The sequence below is a fragment of the Palaemon carinicauda genome, chromosome 36 (assembly GCF_036898095.1).
Source record: "Palaemon carinicauda isolate YSFRI2023 chromosome 36, ASM3689809v2, whole genome shotgun sequence".
In the NCBI taxonomy this organism is placed as follows: domain Eukaryota; kingdom Metazoa; phylum Arthropoda; class Malacostraca; order Decapoda; family Palaemonidae; genus Palaemon; species Palaemon carinicauda.
Window position 1 is genome coordinate 2,420,919 of NC_090760.1, and position 19,911 is coordinate 2,440,829.

The window sequence follows — 19,911 nt, forward strand, 5'->3', positions numbered from 1 at the left end:
GTTTGTAAATGAAGAGAGACTGTGTAACCTGTTCCTGATAATAAGGCAATTCTCTCAAGATACAAATAGGCCTACACGTCATTAGGTACTTATTCCTAAAAAGTTAGAATATATGCATTGCCTTTCTTGGCTTCTATTTCCTATGAAGAACTTGTCATTTCTTAGTTTCTAGCGTTTTCTTGACGTTTACTCGACGTTTTCTCATTTTCTTACCTTGACTTTTTCATACCTGCTTTGTATAGCTCTAGGTTTCTCCATCTCAAAGTTCTGAATTTTAAGATATATTCCTCATCTATTGCATTTAGTAACCACTGTATTTGGTCCTCATTTGACCTTGTACGAAATATTTTATTGATATTCCATTCCTCGAGACTAGTAAATCATGGAATAGATTATTCTGTTCTATTCAACAGAAGATATTCCACTTATGAAATGCCCTTGGCAGGTAGAATATTCCTGTTAACTTTAAAATACTTTAACCTCCTTCAGTTATTTTAAATTGATTTATGATTACTGTCTCAGTATATCGAAATATTAAATGGAATGCCTACTTAACTTAAATTTCATAATTTTCAAATTTCCTGAAAAGTATATTCGACATCACTTACTTAAATATAGTGGTCTATTGTTCAAAAGAATATCTCTCCCAGGTACATTTGCTATTTTATTGGTGGTTATTAATACTGCTAATTTACATAATTTTGCATTAAATGTAGATTCCTTGCGATCTAAAGGTACTTATCGCACATGATTCGACATTCATTTTACTTATCTTATGACTGTCCCTTTGAGCTACTCCATTTTTAATCCCTATCCTTAAGGTTCATTCCTTTGTCTTGGAGGTTCGTTCCTTTGTCTTGAAGGTTCGTGCCTTTGTGTTGAATGTTTGTTCCTTTGTCTTTGAAGTTTGTTCCTTTGTCTTGGAGGTTCGTTCTTTTCTCTTGGAGGTTCATTCTTTTCTCTTGGAGGCTCATTTCTGTGTCTTTAAGGTTCGTTTCCTTGTCTTAGATGTACATTCTTTTGTCTTAAATGTACATTCTTTTGTCTTAAATGTACATTCCTTTGTCTTAAATGTACATTCCTTTGCCTTGGAGGTTCGTTCCTTTGCCTTGGAGGTTCGTTCCTTTGTCTTGGAGGTTCGTTCCTTTGTCTTGAAGGTTCATTCCCTTGGCTTACACATTCGCTCACTTGCATCTGATAAGTTTCCCCCACTGGGCCCTGTACAACTCTTTCCCTCTCTCCAGTTAAGCTTTATACGTCCTTAGCCTTTCTGTGCCTAAAGAATTTGACATTTGTATCATGAACACAAAGAAATAACAGAACCAGGCTAGAAATAAAGATATTAGAGGTGTTTTGAGAACACACCACAGCACAGTTGCCCCAAGTACTAAATAATGTTGATTGCTTGAAGGACCAAGAGAGGGCTTCGCAAAACTTGCTACAAGGAGGAAACTGCCAAATGACACCAAAAGCTTTAATAGGAAAGGTGAGTGTTGCAGTATGTGTGCTCTTAAGAAATCCTAGTATAGCTATATGGGAGGTTGTAATCACATGAGCCACACAATTTTTAAATTTTGGTTTTCCTTGAAAACCGAATGCGTTTGAATGGCTTATTAAATCATTTGGGGGATTTAAGGTTAAATTGATATTTCTGTACATACCTATGCTCACTTGTTAGGGTAACCTCCTTGAAAAAATCAGTCTTGAATCCAATCAAGATGTATGAATTAGTTATAGTTAGATATGAGTTGTACGAAAAGTTACTGCAACTAGGAGTAATGGGCTTTTATCCAATTAACTACTAGAAACTTTTCTTTAATTTCAAGCGTCAATCTAACGAGTTTTCAAGTTAATGACTTGATGGGAAGATAAATGATCAATTATGGTATATAGAAAATTCAAGTATCGGGAAGACATAGTTTCACAGTTTTAGAGGATTATTAGAAGATACGAAGTATCCATAATCTTATTGTTTGAAATGATTGATGGTCTAATCAGATATTTGCTTTTAGGTTCATTATCTCTGAGAACGCCAGTCACCACAACAGAAGAATACAAAAAAGGCCAACAGAAGAATACAGATAAAGGGCAGCAGAAGAATACAGAAAAAGGCCAACAGAAGAATACAGAAAAAGGCCAACAGAAGAATACAAAAAAGGCCAACAGAAGAATACAGAAAAAGGCCAACAGAAGAATACAAGAAATGGCTACAGAAAATACAAAAAAATGCCAACAGAAGAATACAGAAAAAGGTCAACAGAAGAATACAAGAAATGGCTACAGAAAATACAAAAAAATGCCAACAGAAGAATACAGTAAAATGTCAGCAGAAAAATACAAGAAATGGCTACAGAAAATACAAAAAATGCCAACAGAAGAATAAACAAAGGCGTTCGCTGCACGTTGAAGTTTACCAAGACCCCATCCTTTGATGAATTTATACCACTTGTTAAGGTAAGGCATTTATAAGCTTAAGACTGTGCTAATCTGTAACAGTATACGTTATTTAAGAGGGTCTTATGAACACACGTTAGGAATTATGGGTTTACGTACTGGAAGAAGGGCACACACTCTTTACGGCAAATATTACTTTTTTATTGTATTACAAACATTCTAAATATAATGTACTTCCACATCTAAAGTTTTGATGGTCCAATGCCTTATGACGAAAAACCCAAAGACCACAAGAACGTTGGATCCTAGATCAGTAGTTTTTACTTCTTGAAAGTCCAGGGCATTTTTTTCATGGTTTGGTCTTTTTGATTGGGAAATTAATTGTAAAGTAGCTATTGCTTATTAGCCAAGAACTAAAAAAAATCAATATTGAATCTTCAGTAGCATTCAAAACCAAATCGAGTATGTGGTATTGTCCTACCAGTGGAGGAAGCCACTGATTTGTTCAACAAATGTAGGCTAAAGTTAATTCATATTTCTTATTGAAAGTATGCAATGAACAGAGAACAATTTTGTGAACTACACAGAACCAGTTAAGATTGATATATGGGACGCGTTTGTAAATGATAAAGGAGAAAAGGTCGTGGCTGATACAGGGAACAAGGTTTTGCCTGATAAAGGAAAAGTTTGACTTGATATAGGGGACACGTTTGTGACTGATATGAGACCAATCATATCTGATGAATGAAACATGTTTATAGCTGATAAAGGAGACATGGTTGTACCTGACACAGGGAACAAGGTTGTGAATATAAGATACACATTTGTTACTGAAGGGGACAAGGCTGTGACTGATACAGGGATAAGGCTGTGACTGATACTAGTCAATTTTGTGACTGATATACTGGACAAAGTTTGTGACTGATATACTGGACAAAGTTTGTGACATACACTGGACAAAGTTGTGACTTGTACAGGGGAGAAGTTTGGGACCGACACAGGAAATATTTGTGAATAAGAGGACTGGTATAGGGGAAAAGTTTGCGACTGGTACAGGGGACAAGTTTGTGAATGTTACAGGGGACAAGTTGGAGACTGATATGGTTTCAGGGGACAATTTATTTTTATTCTTAAAGGAACACGTTTGTTACAGATTCAGGGAACACTTTTTTGTTTTTGCAACTGGGAGGAGACATGATTGTGAGTGATATCTGGGACGCTTTTGTAACTGATACAAGGAACACTTGACTGATACCGTGTACACTTCTTTGAGCGATAAAAGGGACACGTATCTGATACGGGAGTGGGGAGACACACAACTGATATAGGGGACACACACTTAACTGATATAGGGGGGACACACAACTGATATAGGGGACACACACATAACTGATATAGGGGACATATAACTGATATAGGGGACATCTAACTGATATAGTGGGCATATAACTGATATAGGGGACATATAACTGATATAGGGGACATATAACTGATATAGGGGGAGAGACACAACTGATATAGGGGGAGAGACACAACTGATATAGGGGGGACACACACAACTGATATAGGGGACACGCATATAACTGATATAGGGGACACACACAACTGATATAGGGGGCATATTTGTTATAGGGGACATTTGTTATTGGGACAAGTCATGGTCGAGACTGATACTGGAAGCCAATTTATGACTGATAAGAGATGATTTTGAGACTGACACTGTGACATTTTTATTATTGATAGAACTTGACATGTATTATTTATGCAGGGAGGACATTTGTTAATGATATGTGGAACACATTTGTGGTTGATATAGGGAATACTTTTGTGATTGATATAGGGAACAGTTATGATTGATATAGGGAACACAGTTGTGATTGATACAGGAAACACATTTGTGACTGATACAGGGAACATATTTGTCATACAGGGGTCCCCTTTCCCCTGCTCCAGGGAACACTTTTCCCCTGCTCCAGGGAACACTTTTCCCCTGCTCCAGGGAACACTTTTCCCCTGCTCCAGGGAACACTTTTCCCCTGCTCCAGGGAACACTTTTCCCCTGCTCCAGGGAACACTTTTCCCCTGCTCCAGGGAACACTTTTCCCCTGCTCCAGGGAACACTTTTCCCCTGCTCCAGGGAACACTTTTCCACTGCTCCAGGGAACACTTTTCCACTGCTCCAGGGAACACTTTTCCACTGCTCCAGGGAACACTTTTCCACTGCTCCAGGGAACACTTTTCCACTGCTCCAGGGGACACTTAGCCACTGCTCCAGGGGACACTTAGCCACTGCTCCAGGGGACACTTTTCCACTGCTCCAGGGGACACTTTTCCACTGCTCCAGGGGACACTTTTCCACTGCTCCAGGGGACACTTTTCCACTGCTCCAGGGGACACTTTTCCGCTGCTCCTGGGGACACTTTTCCACTGCTCCAGGGGACACTTTTCCACTGCTCCAGGGGACACTTTTCCACTGCTCCAGGGGACACTTAGCCACTGCCACAGGTGACACATTGCCACTGCCACAGGTGACACATTGCCACTGCCACACGGGACACTTTGCCACTGCCACAGGGGACACTTTGCCACTGCCACAGGGTACACTTTTCCACTGCTCCAGGGGACACTTAGCCACTGCTCCAGGGGACACTTTTCCACTGCTCCAGGGGACACTTTTCCACTGCTCCAGGGGACACTTAGCCACTGCTCCAGGGGACACTTTTCCACTGCTCCAGGGGACACTTTTCCACTGCTCCAGGGGACACTTTTCCACTGCTCATGGGGACACTTAGCCACTGCTCCAGGGGACACTTAGCCACTGCTCCAGGGGACACTTTTCCACTGCTCCAGGGGACACTTTTCCACTGCTCCAGGGGACACTTAGCCACTGCTCCAGGGGACACTTTTCCACTGTTCCAGGGGACACTTAGCCACTGTTCCAGGGGACACTTAGCCACTGCTCCAGGGGACACTTAGCCACTGCTTCAGGGGACACTTTTCCACTGCTCCAGGGGACACTTTTCCACTGCTCCAGGGGACACTTTTCCACTGCTCCAGGGGACACTTTTCCACTGCTCCAGGGGACACTTTTCCACTGCTCCAGGGGACACTTTTCCACTGCTCCAGGGGACACTTTTCCACTGCTCCAGGGGACACTTTTCCACTGCTCCAGGGGACACTTAGCCACTGCTCCAGGGGACACTTTTCCACTGCTCCAGGGGACACTTTTCCACTGCTCCAGGGGACACTTTTCCACTGCTCCAGGGGACACTTTTCCACTGCCACAGGGGACACTTTTCCACTGCCACAGGGGACACTTTTCCACTGCCACAGGGGACACTTTGCCACTGCCACAGGGGACACTTTGCCACTGCCACAGGGGACACTTTGCCACTGCTCCAGGGGACACTTTTCCACTGCCACAGGGGACACTTTTCCACTGCTCCTGGGGACACTTTTCCACTGCCACAGGGGACACATTGCCACTGCCACAGGGGACACTTTGCCACTGCCACAGGGAACACTTTGCCACTGCCACAGGGAACACTTTGCCACTGCCACAGGGGACACTTAGCCACTGCTCCAGGGGACACTTAGCCACTGCTCCAGGGGACACTTTTCCACTGCTCCAGGGGACACTTAGCCACTGCTCCAGGGGACACTTTTCCACTGCTCCAGGGGACACTTAGCCACTGCTCCAGGGGACACTTAGCCACTGCTCCAGGGGACACTTTTCCACTGCTCCAGGGGACACTTTTCCACTGCTCCAGGGGACACTTTTCCACTGCTCCAGGGGACACTTTTCCACTGCTCCAGGGGACACTTTTCCACTGCTCCAGGGGACACTTAGCCACTGCTCCAGGGGACACTTTTCCACTGCTCCAGGGGACACTTAGCCACTGCTCCAGGGGACACTTTTCCACTGCTCCAGGGGACACTTAGCCACTGCTCCAGGGGACACTTAGCCACTGCTCCAGGGGACACTTTTCCACTGCTCCAGGGGACACTTTTCCACTGCTCCAGGGGATACTTTTCCACTGCTCCAGGGGACACTTTTCCACTGCTCCAGGGGACACTTAGCCACTGCTCCAGGGGACACTTAGCCACTGCTCCAGGGGACACTTAGCCACTGCTCCAGGGGACACTTAGCCACTGCTCCAGGGGACACTTTTCCACTGCTCCAGGGGACACTTTTCCACTGCTCCAGGGGACACTTTTCCACTGCTCCAGGGGACACTTTTCCACTGCTCCAGGGGACACTTTTCCACTGCTCCAGGGGACACTTTTCCACTGCTCCAGGGGACACTTTTCCACTGCTCCAGGGAACACTTTTCCACTGCTCCAGGGAACACTTTTCCACTGCTCCAGGGGACACTTAGCCACTGTTCCAGGGGACACTTTTCCACTGCTCCAGGGGACACTTTTCCACTGCTCCAGGGGACACTTTTCCACTGCTCCAGGGGACACTTTTCCACTGCTCCAGGGGACACTTAGCCACTGCTCCAGGGGACACTTTTCCACTGCTCCAGGGGACACTTTTCCACTGCTCCAGGGGACACTTTTCCACTGCTCCAGGGGACACTTAGCCACTGCTCCAGGGGACACTTAGCCACTGCTCCAGGGGACACTTAGCCACTGCTCCAGGGGACACTTTTCCACTGCCACAGGGGACACATTGCCACTGCCACAGGTGACACATTGCCACTGCCACAGGGGACACTTTTCCACTGCTCCAGGGGACACTTTTCCACTGCTCCAGGGGACACTTTTCCACTGCTCCAGGGGACACTTTTCCACTGCTCCAGGGGACACTTTTCCACTGCTCCAGGGGACACTTTTCCACTGCTCCAGGGGACACTTTTCCACTGCTCCAGGGGACACTTTTCCACTGCTCCAGGGGACACTTTTCCACTGCTCCAGGGGACACTTAGCCACTGCTCCAGGGGACACTTAGCCACTGCTCCAGGGGACACTTTTCCACTGCTCCAGGGGACACTTTTCCACTGCTCCAGGGGATACTTTTCCACTGCTCCAGGGGACACTTTTCCACTGCTCCAGGGGACACTTAGCCACTGCTCCAGGGGACACTTTTCCACTGCTCCAGGGGACACTTTTCCACTGCTCCAGGGGACACTTTTCCACTGCTCCAGGGGACACTTTTCCACTGCTCCAGGGGACACTTTTCCACTGCTCCAGGGGACACTTTTCCACTGCTCCAGGGGACACTTTTCCACTGCTCCAGGGGACACTTTTCCACTGCTCCAGGGGACACTTTTCCACTGCTCCAGGGGACACTTAGCCACTGCTCCAGGGGACACTTTTCCACTGCTCCAGGGAACACTTTTCCACTGCTCCAGGGGACACTTAGCCACTGCTCCAGGGGACACTTTTCCACTGCTCCAGGGGACACTTTTCCACTGCTCCAGGGGACACTTTTCCACTGCTCCAGGGGACACTTTTCCACTGCTCCAGGGGACACTTTTCCACTGCTCCAGGGGACACTTTTCCACTGCTCCAGGGGACACTTTTCCACTGCTCCAGGGGACACTTTTCCACTGCTCCAGGGGACACTTTTCCACTGCCACAGGGGACACTTTGCCACTGCTCCAGGGGACACTTTTCCACTGCTCCAGGGGACACTTTGCCACTGCCACAGGGGACACTTTGCCGCTGCCACAGGGGACACTTTGCCACTGCTCCAGGGGACACTTTTCCACTGCTCCAGGGGACACTTTTCCACTGCTCCAGGGGACACTTTGCCACTGCCACAGGGGACACTTTGCCGCTGCCACAGGGGACACTTTGCCGCTGCTACAGGGGACACTTTGCCACTGCTACAGGGGACACTTTGCCGCTGCTACAGGGGACACTTTGCCGCTGCTACAGGGGACACTTTGCCACTGTTACAGGGGACACTTTGCCACTGTTACAGGGGACACTTTGCCACTGTTACAGGGGACACTTTGCAATTGCCTCAGGGGACACTTTGCAATTGCCTCAGGGGACACTTTGCAATTGCCTCAGGGGACACTTTGCAATTGCCTCAGGGGACACTTTACCACTGCTACAGGGGACACTTTGCAATTGCCATAGGGGACACTTTGCAATTGCCTCAGGGGACACTTTACCACTGTTACAGGGGACACTTTGCAATTGCCTCAGGGGACACTTTGCAATTGCCTCAGGGGACACTTTGCAATTGCCTCAGGGGACACTTTACCACTGCTACAGGGGACACTTTGCAATTGCCATAGGGGACACTTTGCAATTGCCTCAGGGGACACTTTACCACTGTTACAGGGGACACTTTGCAATTGCCTCAGGGGACACTTTGCAATTGCCTCAGGGGACACTTTGCAATTGCCTCAGGGGACACTTTACCACTGCTACAGGGGACACTTTGCAATTGCCATAGGGGACACTTTGCAACTGCCATAGGGGACAATTTGCTACTGTTACAGGGGACACTTTGCAATTGCCATAGGGGACACTTTGCAACTGCCATAGGGGACAATTTGCTACTGTTACAGGGGACACTTTGCAATTGCCTCAGGGGACACTTTGCAATTGCCTCAGGGGACACTTTGCAATTGCCTCAGGGGACACTTTACCACTGCTACAGGGGACACTTTGCAATTGCCATAGGGGACACTTTGCAACTGCCTCAGGGGACACTTTACCACTGTTACAGGGGACACTTTGCAATTGCCTCAGGGGACACTTTGCAATTGCCTCAGGGGACACTTTACCACTGCTACAGGGGACACTTTGCAATTGCCATAGGGGACACTTTGCAATTGCCTCAGGGGACACTTTACCACTGTTACAGGGGACACTTTGCAATTGCCTCAGGGGACACTTTGCAATTGCCTCAGGGGACACTTTGCAATTGCCTCAGGGGACACTTTGCAATTGCCTCAGGGGACACTTTGCAATTGCCTCAGGGGACACTTTACCACTGCTACAGGGGACACTTTGCAATTGCCATAGGGGACACTTTGCAATTGCCTCAGGGGACACTTTACCACTGTTACAGGGGACACTTTGCAATTGCCTCAGGGGACACTTTGCAATTGCCTCAGGGGACACTTTGCAATTGCCTCAGGGGACACTTTACCACTGCTACAGGGGACACTTTGCAATTGCCATAGGGGACACTTTGCAACTGCCATAGGGGACAATTTGCTACTGTTACAGGGGACACTTTGCAATTGCCATAGGGGACACTTTGCAACTGCCATAGGGGACAATTTGCTACTGTTACAGGGGACACTTTGCAATTGCCTCAGGGGACACTTTGCAATTGCCTCAGGGGACACTTTGCAATTGCCTCAGGGGACACTTTACCACTGCTACAGGGGACACTTTGCAATTGCCATAGGGGACACTTTGCAATTGCCTCAGGGGACACTTTACCACTGTTACAGGGGACACTTTGCAATTGCCTCAGGGGACACTTTGCAATTGCCTCAGGGGACACTTTACCACTGCTACAGGGGACACTTTGCAATTGCCATAGGGGACACTTTGCAATTGCCTCAGGGGACACTTTACCACTGTTACAGGGGACACTTTGCAATTGCCTCAGGGGACACTTTGCAATTACCTCAGGGGACACTTTGCAATTGCCTCAGGGGACACTTTACCACTGCTACAGGGGACACTTTGCAATTGCCATAGGGGACACTTTGCAATTGCCTCAAGGGACACTTTACCACTGCTACAGGGGACACTTTGCAATTGCCATAGGGGACACTTTGCAATTGCCTCAGGGGACACTTTACCACTGTTACAGGGGACACTTTGCAATTGCCTCAGGGGACACTTTACCACTGTTACAGGGGACACTTTGCAATTGCCTCAGGGGACACTTTGCAATTGCCTCAGGGGACACTTTGCAATTGCCTCAGGGGACACTTTACCACTGCTACAGGGGACACTTTGCAATTGCCATAGGGGACACTTTGCAATTGCCTCAGGGGACACTTTACCACTGTTACAGTGGACACTTTGCAATTGCCTCAGGGGACACTTTGCAATTGCCTCAGGGGACACTTTGCAATTGCCTCAGGGGACACTTTACCACTGCTACAGGGGACACTTTGCAATTGCCATAGGGGACACTTTGCAATTGCCTCAGGGGACACTTTACCACTGTTACAGGGGACACTTTGCAATTGCCTCAGGGGACACTTTGCAATTGCCTCAGGGGACACTTTACCACTGTTACAGGGGACACTTTGCAATTGCCTCAGGGGACACTTTGCAGTTACCTCAGGGGACACTTTGCAATTGCCTCAGGGGACACTTTACCACTGCTACAGGGGACACTTTGCAATTGCCATAGGGGACACTTTGCAATTGCCTCAGGGGACACTTTACCACTGTTACAGGGGACACTTTGCAATTGCCTCAGGGGACACTTTACCACTGCTACAGGGGACAATTTGCTACTGTTATTTCTTGTAACACACGGTTTTTTTTTTAAAGTAATACAGGAAACAAGTTGGCATATTTTATAGGGGATAAAGATGTGCCTAATATAGGAGCTAGTAATTAGTTTGAAAGTGAAAAATTTAATGAAGGCTGGTTGAGCTCTTCAGTATAGAATATTATATCTAAAACTAGGATTTTTGTTTTCTAAGTGTCTGGTATGTTCAAGTAGAATTTTTTCTAGTGGATGGTTAGTTTATATTAAGCCTGTTTTGTCATCACTTGCCCATACCCAAAGAGAGGTAATGTTAAAATTGACTTATCGATCTAAAATCTAAATGACGTTGAGTGAACTAAATGTTAGCGTATTAATGTGCGTATAAGGGGATCTAAAATTGCGCAAGACTAGGTTAATTATGGTTCTTTTAATGTCATTTAAGATGAGAATGAATCTAATGAAGAATTTGAGGTGGACCACTGATTGCAAATATGTCATGCATATTTTAGGCAGTCAATAATAATAATAATAATAATAATAATAATAATAATAATAATAATAATAATAATAATAATAATAATAATAATAATAATAATAATAATAATAGTGTAATTCGACTAGGCACTGATTATTGCACCGATTGAAATTTACTGATAAAATGGTTTTGCTGGTTTATTACAAGGTTATTCCAATAATCTTTTTTCATGATCAGTTACTGAAGCTGTTTACTTAGAAATCCAATTAATGGCTCTTCTTAGAATGGTTAGATGTGGGTATGCCAGTTGATTATGGTGAATTAAGGTACTAATAACATTATATTTTTAGGCAATATATCTCAATGTTACATGAAGTAACCAACTGTTTTTTTTTTTTTTTTCAGGTTACCTAAATGGATCTTGATAGAAGTATCCTGCAACATAACTCAGTAACTATGAAACTATCTGCCTATGAAATGATCAAGAAGTGACTTACAAGAATTACGGGGTGCTTGAAGGCACAGTGCCCGTGTTGCAGATGGTGTAACAATCTACCAGGGACAAGCACAAGAAGATTTTACCTCGGGAACATCTCTTCAGTTTTTATATCAAACTATCATGAATATTCATTTTAGTTTATAAGAGTGATTGAGACTAAATTGGTCTCTTAATGGGTATAATAAATTCCCATAATTTAGCCACGAAATTTGTGTTCAGGTGTTAGTATAGTTTAGGAATACATTTGTGTTCAGTTCTTAATATAGTATAGGAATACATTTGTGTTCAGTTCTTAGTATAGTTTAGGAATACATTTGTGTTCAGTTAATATAGTCTAGGAATACATCTAAATATTATTAGATAGTCCTATATTTCAAGTAAAATTTTCCTTAATTGGATAATAGTTAACTATTTCAAGAAATTAAAAGCTCAAGATAGAGACTACTGGTGAAATCTAAGAGGCACTTTGCATCAATAGGCGTAGATGATGATGATGATTTCAACCTAAAATTCGTAGGTTTGATAATTGTTATAGAATACCAGGCCCTTCTGGCCAAGCACGGGCTCTTGTAATTCTGAAACCCCTAGGGATTGATAGATCATACCAGGAAGTTAGGTGACCTATGATTAGATTTTATGCCATAACACAATTCATTAATTATCTGGATACCATGATTTTACATAAGGTCATCTTAGATAAGTTTCAGGTAATTCTGATACTTGAGTAGTTTTTTCTGGATTCCATATCTATTCAATAGTAAATAGTTCATTGATTGGTGATGATTTATTATAGCTTAGAAAATTGTTTTTTATTCAAGGACAACACGCAGAACCTACTGCGTTAACCAGAAATCCTAGACAAAAAGGAAAAAACTAGTAGACATTTTTCTCCATGCGAATCGTAAAGCATCTCTGAAGTAGATTCCATCATAGTATAAACTTAGTAGTTGAAGCTTATTTTAACCTTCTTGGAGCCTTGATATATAATTTATTACAGTGCTTTAGTTACAGTAAGTTTAGAACTAAATGCCTCATAGTTTCTAGGTTTTGCATTATTGTAACGTGATAGCATTAATATTTAACTCTAGTTATGCAAAGGATTCGTTTTATTAATGTATTTAAACACTAGAATCAAGGATAGGAATTGATTGAGTATTTAGGAGAATTTGCCATCATAATGTTATTAAGAGATTTCTGGCATTTATAGAAGGTTAGCCATGATAGTAATGCATCTTGGTAACATTAAAGACAGGGAAATCACGTAGGGGTGAAAGCAATAATTGTTCTTTTAAATCATTGTTATTATTAATTCTTCTCTGAATATATCAAGACACTATTGGCTCGTGAAGGTTCCGAATTGAAAATGTAATTTTCATTTGAGTCTTGTATCATTAGGCAATATCGTTTACGTATTTGAATCAGAATAGACTCAAATGAAGTGTAGATTTAAGGGAGTTCGTTATAGGAATTAACTATTAAATTCAAACGAAGTTCAAATTCTTGAGGAATTAAAATTAAAATTAGAAGTTTAAATTCAAAGTAGAAGTTTAAATTCAAAGTAGAAGTTTAAATTCAAAGGTACTTTAAATTCAAACTAAAGTTCAAATTCAAGAGTACTTCAAATTCATAAAGTTCAAATTCAAGAGTACTTTAAATTCATAAAGTTCAAATTCAAGAGTACTTTAAATTCACGAAGTTCAAATTCAAGAGCTCTTTAATTTCAAACGAATTAAAATTCAAACTATAGAAATTCAAATTAAAGTGGAATTTAAATTCAAACTATATAGGTTGAAAGTCAAGAGGAGCTAACTATAGCTGACTAGGATTGTAGATAAATGAATTAAGAATAAAATATAATGTAAAGTTTAACCATATGGGAGTTTAACAAGGGCATTGCACATAGGAAGGTAATCAAATAGTTGTTTTTTCATACTAAATTATATTAGTTTTTACTTGTGAACGAAAAGTCAAACTCTTATAGTGGCCCTCTTAATGATTAATATATTATCATTAATTTGCTACAAGGAAACATGTAGTCAAGGGCTTTGTAGTTATATTCTGAATTTGTTCACTGTTTAGACGACTATAGCTTAGCCTTTTATAGATTGGGAGAATTAAGCTTAGTAAAATCTCGAAAATTTTAAAATTTTATGAATACTTGAAGCTAGTGTCTTGATTATTCAGAGATATTTTTTGTAGCATAAGGTATAAATCACAATTTTATTATTATTTTTTTTTTAATTTGCGTGTAATTCCCATTGCATTTATAGTCAAAGATCAAATTTCTAAGTTTTTTGTTAAATTGTAAATTTAAATTTATACACTTAAATAATGGAAAGTACGTCATATCAAATTGTATATTGATGTAATTGTAAAAGGACTTCTGTATTTCAACTTTTTACTCAGTTCTCATAAAGACTTGAAGCTTTCACTTCAAAGAAAGTTGAACTAGGTCATTGTCAGTTAGTTAATGGCACAAAAATCTTTCAAATAGAAAAACAATTGTTGGATCCAAATCATTCAAAAATTTCTCGACATGAAACTTTAAATACTCTGAACGAATAAGGTAAAACGACAGTGGAGGTCCTGTAGAGAGTGGGGTACCCCTGCTGTATGGGACCGGAAAAGCAGCCATCAAAGTAAAGTAAAGTAACTACCAGTTGATTGAGATATATGCTATTATCTTAAGCTAGAGTTAGACTTAGCCAAAGTTTATTCCTATTATAACTACTACCAATTTATTATGAGATATTTGGCCAGTTATCATAAGCTAGGGTTGATAGTTACCAAAAGTTTATTCTAATTATAACTACCAATTGATTATGGGGTATTTGACTATTATCATAATCTAGGGTTGATAGATGATTAATGAGGAGGTTTAGTCAAATTTTGTAGAATTCTAAAACTGCAATAATACTTTCCAGTGTTAACAACAGTTGAAAGTGGCTGAGGGATTATTCTTAATTAGAACGAATAGCTTAGAAATTGTTATTGCTCCATTTTCCCTGAATGTCCTTTTCCTATGAACTTGAAAGTTTAAAACTATATTCAAGGGGTTTCTAGAAGTTTTATTTTGGTGATAGAATTGCGTAGTTATTTTTCAAATCGTTTTGGCAAATCTATGGAAATTCAGATGTTCAGAAGTGTAGTTGATTCAATAGAAATTCAGATGTTCAAAAATGTAGTTGAATCTATGGGGAAATTCAGAAGTTGTAGTTGAATCTATGGTAATTCAGATGTTCAGAAGTGTAGTTGATTCAATAGAAATTCAGATGTTCAAAAATGTAGTTGAATCTATGGGGAAATTCAGAAGTTGTAGTTGAATCTATGGAAATTCAGATGTTCAGAAGTGTAGTTGATTCAATAGAAATTCAGATGTTCAGAAGTGTAGTTGAATCTAGGGGAAATTCAGAAGTTGTAGTTAAATCTATGGTAATTCAGATGTTCAGAAGTGTAGTTGATTCAATAGAAATTCAGATGTTTAGAAGTGTAGTTGAATCTAGGAGAAATTCAGAAGTTGTAGTTGAATCTATGGAAATTCAGATGTTCAGAAGTGTAGTTGATTCAATAGAAATTCAGATGTTCAGAAGTGTAGTTGAATCTAGGGGAAATTCAGAAGTTGTAGTTAAATCTATGGTAATTCAGATGTTCAGAAGTGTAGTTGATTCAATAGAAATTCAGATGTTTAGAAGTGTAGTTGAATCTAGGAGAAATTCAGAAGTTGTAGTTGAATCTATGGGAATTCAGATGTTCAAATAGTTTTTGCAAATGTCTAACATAACTTGAAAGCTGCAATATTACTTTTTATAAATTTTTCCCTGTTTAGATTTTGATTTCTCTGCGTAAGAAGGAAACCTGTTAAACTTTAGCTACAAATATGAGTTCATTACCAAATTTTGAAAATTAATTTTAAAGGACTTTGACCTGGATTATCAGGAATTTTGTGCCATGTAGTTTTTTCTTAATTATTTTTTAGATGAATAGGCTCATTGATTTTTGGTGTCGAAGACAAAAAGAGAACTTGAGCTTTGTCTCAAATCTAATTGATAAACCTTTAACATTAACTAAAATCAAAGATTGCTCGTTACTGAAAAGACTTAAGTTGAAGTACAGAAATTCTATGATGTCCACATGTAAACTTGGAAAGATTGTAGATAGAAAAAATGGAAAGAACTCAAAATAAAGAACTCCTTGGAGTCAGTATTGCACTGGCCCGATGGAGGTGTGTCTCAGCATGAGGCGACCAGTCAGTCATCAGCTTCGGAACGGCTTCAGAGAGCAGTTTTCCTAAGCTGACAGCTTGATTGCTGAGATGGGAAGAGGCATTACATCTCTTATGATCTTCCAGAGTATTCCCATTTTCTCTACTACTGCTTTAGAATAGTTATCCCTTTCAAATGTAAAGGAAAACGAGTATGTGCTGGGTGATCAAGGAGGTGATAGGATTACCACTTAATCAAGTCTTAGCTAACGTTCACTCATAAGGTTGTAATTATGTACTTTTGCAAATTGTGGCATGACGTATGGGGGTCTGGTTAAATATGCCGTGTTAGGCCGTAGTGTTTTACAACCAGAATCTTTTTACCCGTATGTATAATGACCATGAATTATCAGTCCATTTTCTATATGAATGATGTGTATTATAATCTACTGGGTTGAGATATGCATTTTCAACATTTTGTTATTCATTGAGATTTTAGTCAGGACTTTTTTCCCCATGATGTTACAGGAGACGAGTCTTATATTTGATTTGGTAGAAAACCGAAAAACCTGAGTAATACATAAAAATACAATGTATGTATTCAAGAATGCTTTAACATTGTGTTGTTGGCTTAGTATATGGTAGAATTCTAGCCTTAATGTTATATAAATTTACTTGCAAATATTTGTGGATTGGGGAATTTGCTTATTTTTCGTTTAAATGTTTCCTAACCAACATTATGCAAATTTGATGATGTAATTTAAACAATTTTGATTTGTAGAATGTAAGTTAATTTGATCGAAACGTTTAATTTTCGTTAGGATTTGTATTTTTCATTCGTGGCAAATTCGTTGGCTGTATCACATGCTGGACTTTATACCGCACTTTATATGAAATATTGTTACAAGATTATTGATAAGTAGCGAATATAATTTATATCTAACCAGGTGTCTTAAAAAATACGAATTCATTACATTAGAAAATTTGATTTAGTGGAATCCCAAAGTTATTCCTTTGGTTAAGCAAATAATACTTTTATTACATTGAGCACACAATTCGTCGTTTCAAAAGGGGACCCAGCGTGTGGCTTTTAATATCTTCTTGTCTTAGACTTTTCATCCATAAATGTGTGACATAACAAGGGGTAAATGCAACTAAGGTAAATTTTGGGACTGTGAGAAACATTACAAAATCATAACTGTTTACCAAGGCACTTCCCCAAATATTGGGAGGTAGCCGACATCAAACAAGGAACAAAAAGGGACTTTTATATTCTTAGCTCCTTCCAGCCTGACGAGGGATTCAGCCATGTTTGGCTGGTATTGCTAGGGTGCCACAGCCCACCCTCCCCCGTTATCCACTACAAATCATAAAATCGTTAGTAATTATGATTGAATCGGGTTTTTTATTAGAAATCTTGGATGAATTTTTATGGGAATCTGGCTTAGAGAGAACAAGTGGATTAGAATTGAGAGGAAATTAAAATCTTGGATAAATTTGATGGGAATCTCTGGCTTAAAGAGCAGAAGTTTAGAATTGGGAGGGAAATCTTATTTGGAAAGTGGCAAGTCTCAGGAATGATGTAACGAATAAGTGTTATACTGATATAGTAGTCCTACCATACACAGCTGATTTGACTTTAAGTAAATGTAGGATATCCAGACATTGATTTAAGGTAAAGGAAAATTTAATTTTAAAAATTAAATTTACTTGGATAATTTGTTTGTAAAATGATTCGGCGAAATGCTTGGTCAAATTTAGATGAAATGGAAGCTCTGGAGAAATTGTTGGGTAGTCATTTCATTATGGAAATTAAACCAGACTTTTTTGTCATTTTTTATGTTTAGTTCATATCATAAGTGATTCAATTTCGGATGTTAGCTTGATAGCGTAATTGGTTGTCTACAATTAAAGTTATAATAGTTCAGAACTTTAGAATTTTTGTATTGAAAATACCCCCCTGATGCGAAGTGGTTGTTCAATGGCTGTACTGCTCTGACGAATTTTGTGACTTATGTAGTGTGTTTTTTAAGATTTGTTTTTGCTTTGTAGAGAAGTTTTCGATGTATCATTGGGTCGGCTTTTTCTATTGCTACAAAATTCTATTGGTTTTAAGAATTCTGAATGATAACATATTTTACGTATGTTATACTTTCTTGTGGTTTTATAAGACAAGGGGTTGTGATGTTGATTTTCAGTTTTCTATGTTCTGATGGGGATATTTAAGTAAAACAAAATTTGATTGGTTTTAAGATTCTTTGGAATGACAACATATTTTACATAATACCTGATCTTGTGGATTTTATAAGACAAGGGGTCATGATGTTGATTTTCAGTTTTCTTTTTTTTCTTAAGAGATTTTCTAAGCCTTTATCTGGATATTTTAAGTTAATGCATCCATAAAACCTATTGAGGATAAGTACAGCTGTACCTTTAGATTCAGATCACCAGCATTACTATGGTGGTGATGCATTGCAGTTGAATCTTTGCTGTGATAATTTTCAATGGAAAAAATTAGAGATTGGATGATATTGTTTTTTCATATTGATTAGGTTCTTAAGTTATTGATAGCAAATGTTTACGGACAGGAAATCTCAAGCCTACTCTAGCATATGATACTGTAAGGTATAAGATGAGAGGCTATTTTTCTTGTCTCAAGGGCTGTTTTCCTGGTCTTGTCACACACGGAAACCCTGTGCCATACAGGATCTACAAGATTTGTTAGTTGTGTAGATTCTTAAGTATTCACTGTTCCACTGCATATTATACATTGTCAAATCCACTTAGAATATGTCTTTAACTTATTGAAAGCATTAATATCTTGACTATTTTGACTAAATGTTTTTTAATAGTCTGGTATGCATATGCTTTGTATATGGTCAAATTGAGGAGCACAAAATTCAGTATGTCTTTAACTTATTGAAAGCATTAATATCTTGACTATTTTGACTATAAATGTTTTTTAATAGTCTGGTATGCATATGCTTTCTATATGGTCAAATTGAGGAGCACAAAATTCGGTTAAGTTCTGGACATATGGGCATTCACAAATTGCTAACTGTGATCCTATTTGTGCTTCTTTGGCGTTCAAATGTTATTTGGAGGATATGGGTTTAATATCAGATGTCAAGAGAATGAATTTCACCGTGTATTCAGACGTTTACATGAGATTTAGAATTCAGTATTTTTTGTAACTGAAGAGCTTATTCAGAATTCAATGGATCAGACGAGTTAGAATTAATCTATTTACGGCGTTTGTTATTCAACAATTTGCTGGTGATTTTTATATTCACCAGTTTGCTGATGACTGAAATTGGATTTTCAACAATTCATTGTAGACTGTGGAGTTTGGTATTCACCTAGTTCCTGGTGACACCATAGTTTGATAGTCTGTAATTTATTGGAAACGGGAGTTTGATAGTCTGTAATTTATTGTAAACTGGAGTTTGTCTGTGATTTATTGTAAACTGGAGTTTGATAGTCTGTAATTTATTGTAAACTGGAGTTTGATAGTAATTTTATTGGAAACAAATTTGATAGTACATTATAGGAGACTAGAGTTTTAGTCAGTACTTATCGGAAACTGAAGTTCTATAGTCAGCAATTTACTGACAAGACTAGTTTGATAGTCCTTATGGAATCTTTCATTTTGTGGATGGTTTATGGCAGTGATTTTAGCTTTCTGGAATCGTTTTTAACAGTATAGATGCTGTATGAGCAAAGATCTGGTAGTAATTTTAGCTTTCTGAAGAGTAGTAAATGTTGAAAGTTTATGATGTTTAGCTAGCAAGACTTTCTAACACATTTCTTTCATAAGTATGTTATTAGCAAGACCTTCTAACAAATTCTTTTGGTTAAGTATGTTAATTTATTCGCCTACGGAGTCCCTTGGGTAGCATTTCATTCATATC

The 19,911-nt window shown here is 40.1% G+C and overlaps 1 long non-coding RNA gene across 1 annotated transcript; it reads left to right on the forward strand.

Moving 5' to 3' along the window:
• Nucleotides 1-191: 191 nt before the first annotated feature.
• On the forward strand, nucleotides 192-12,513 carry LOC137628329 (uncharacterized). The gene is made up of 3 exons (XR_011041329.1): nucleotides 192-1,486; nucleotides 2,013-2,454; nucleotides 11,706-12,513. It is a non-coding gene; the product is annotated as an uncharacterized lncRNA (long non-coding RNA).
• Nucleotides 12,514-19,911: the final 7,398 nt, after the last annotated feature.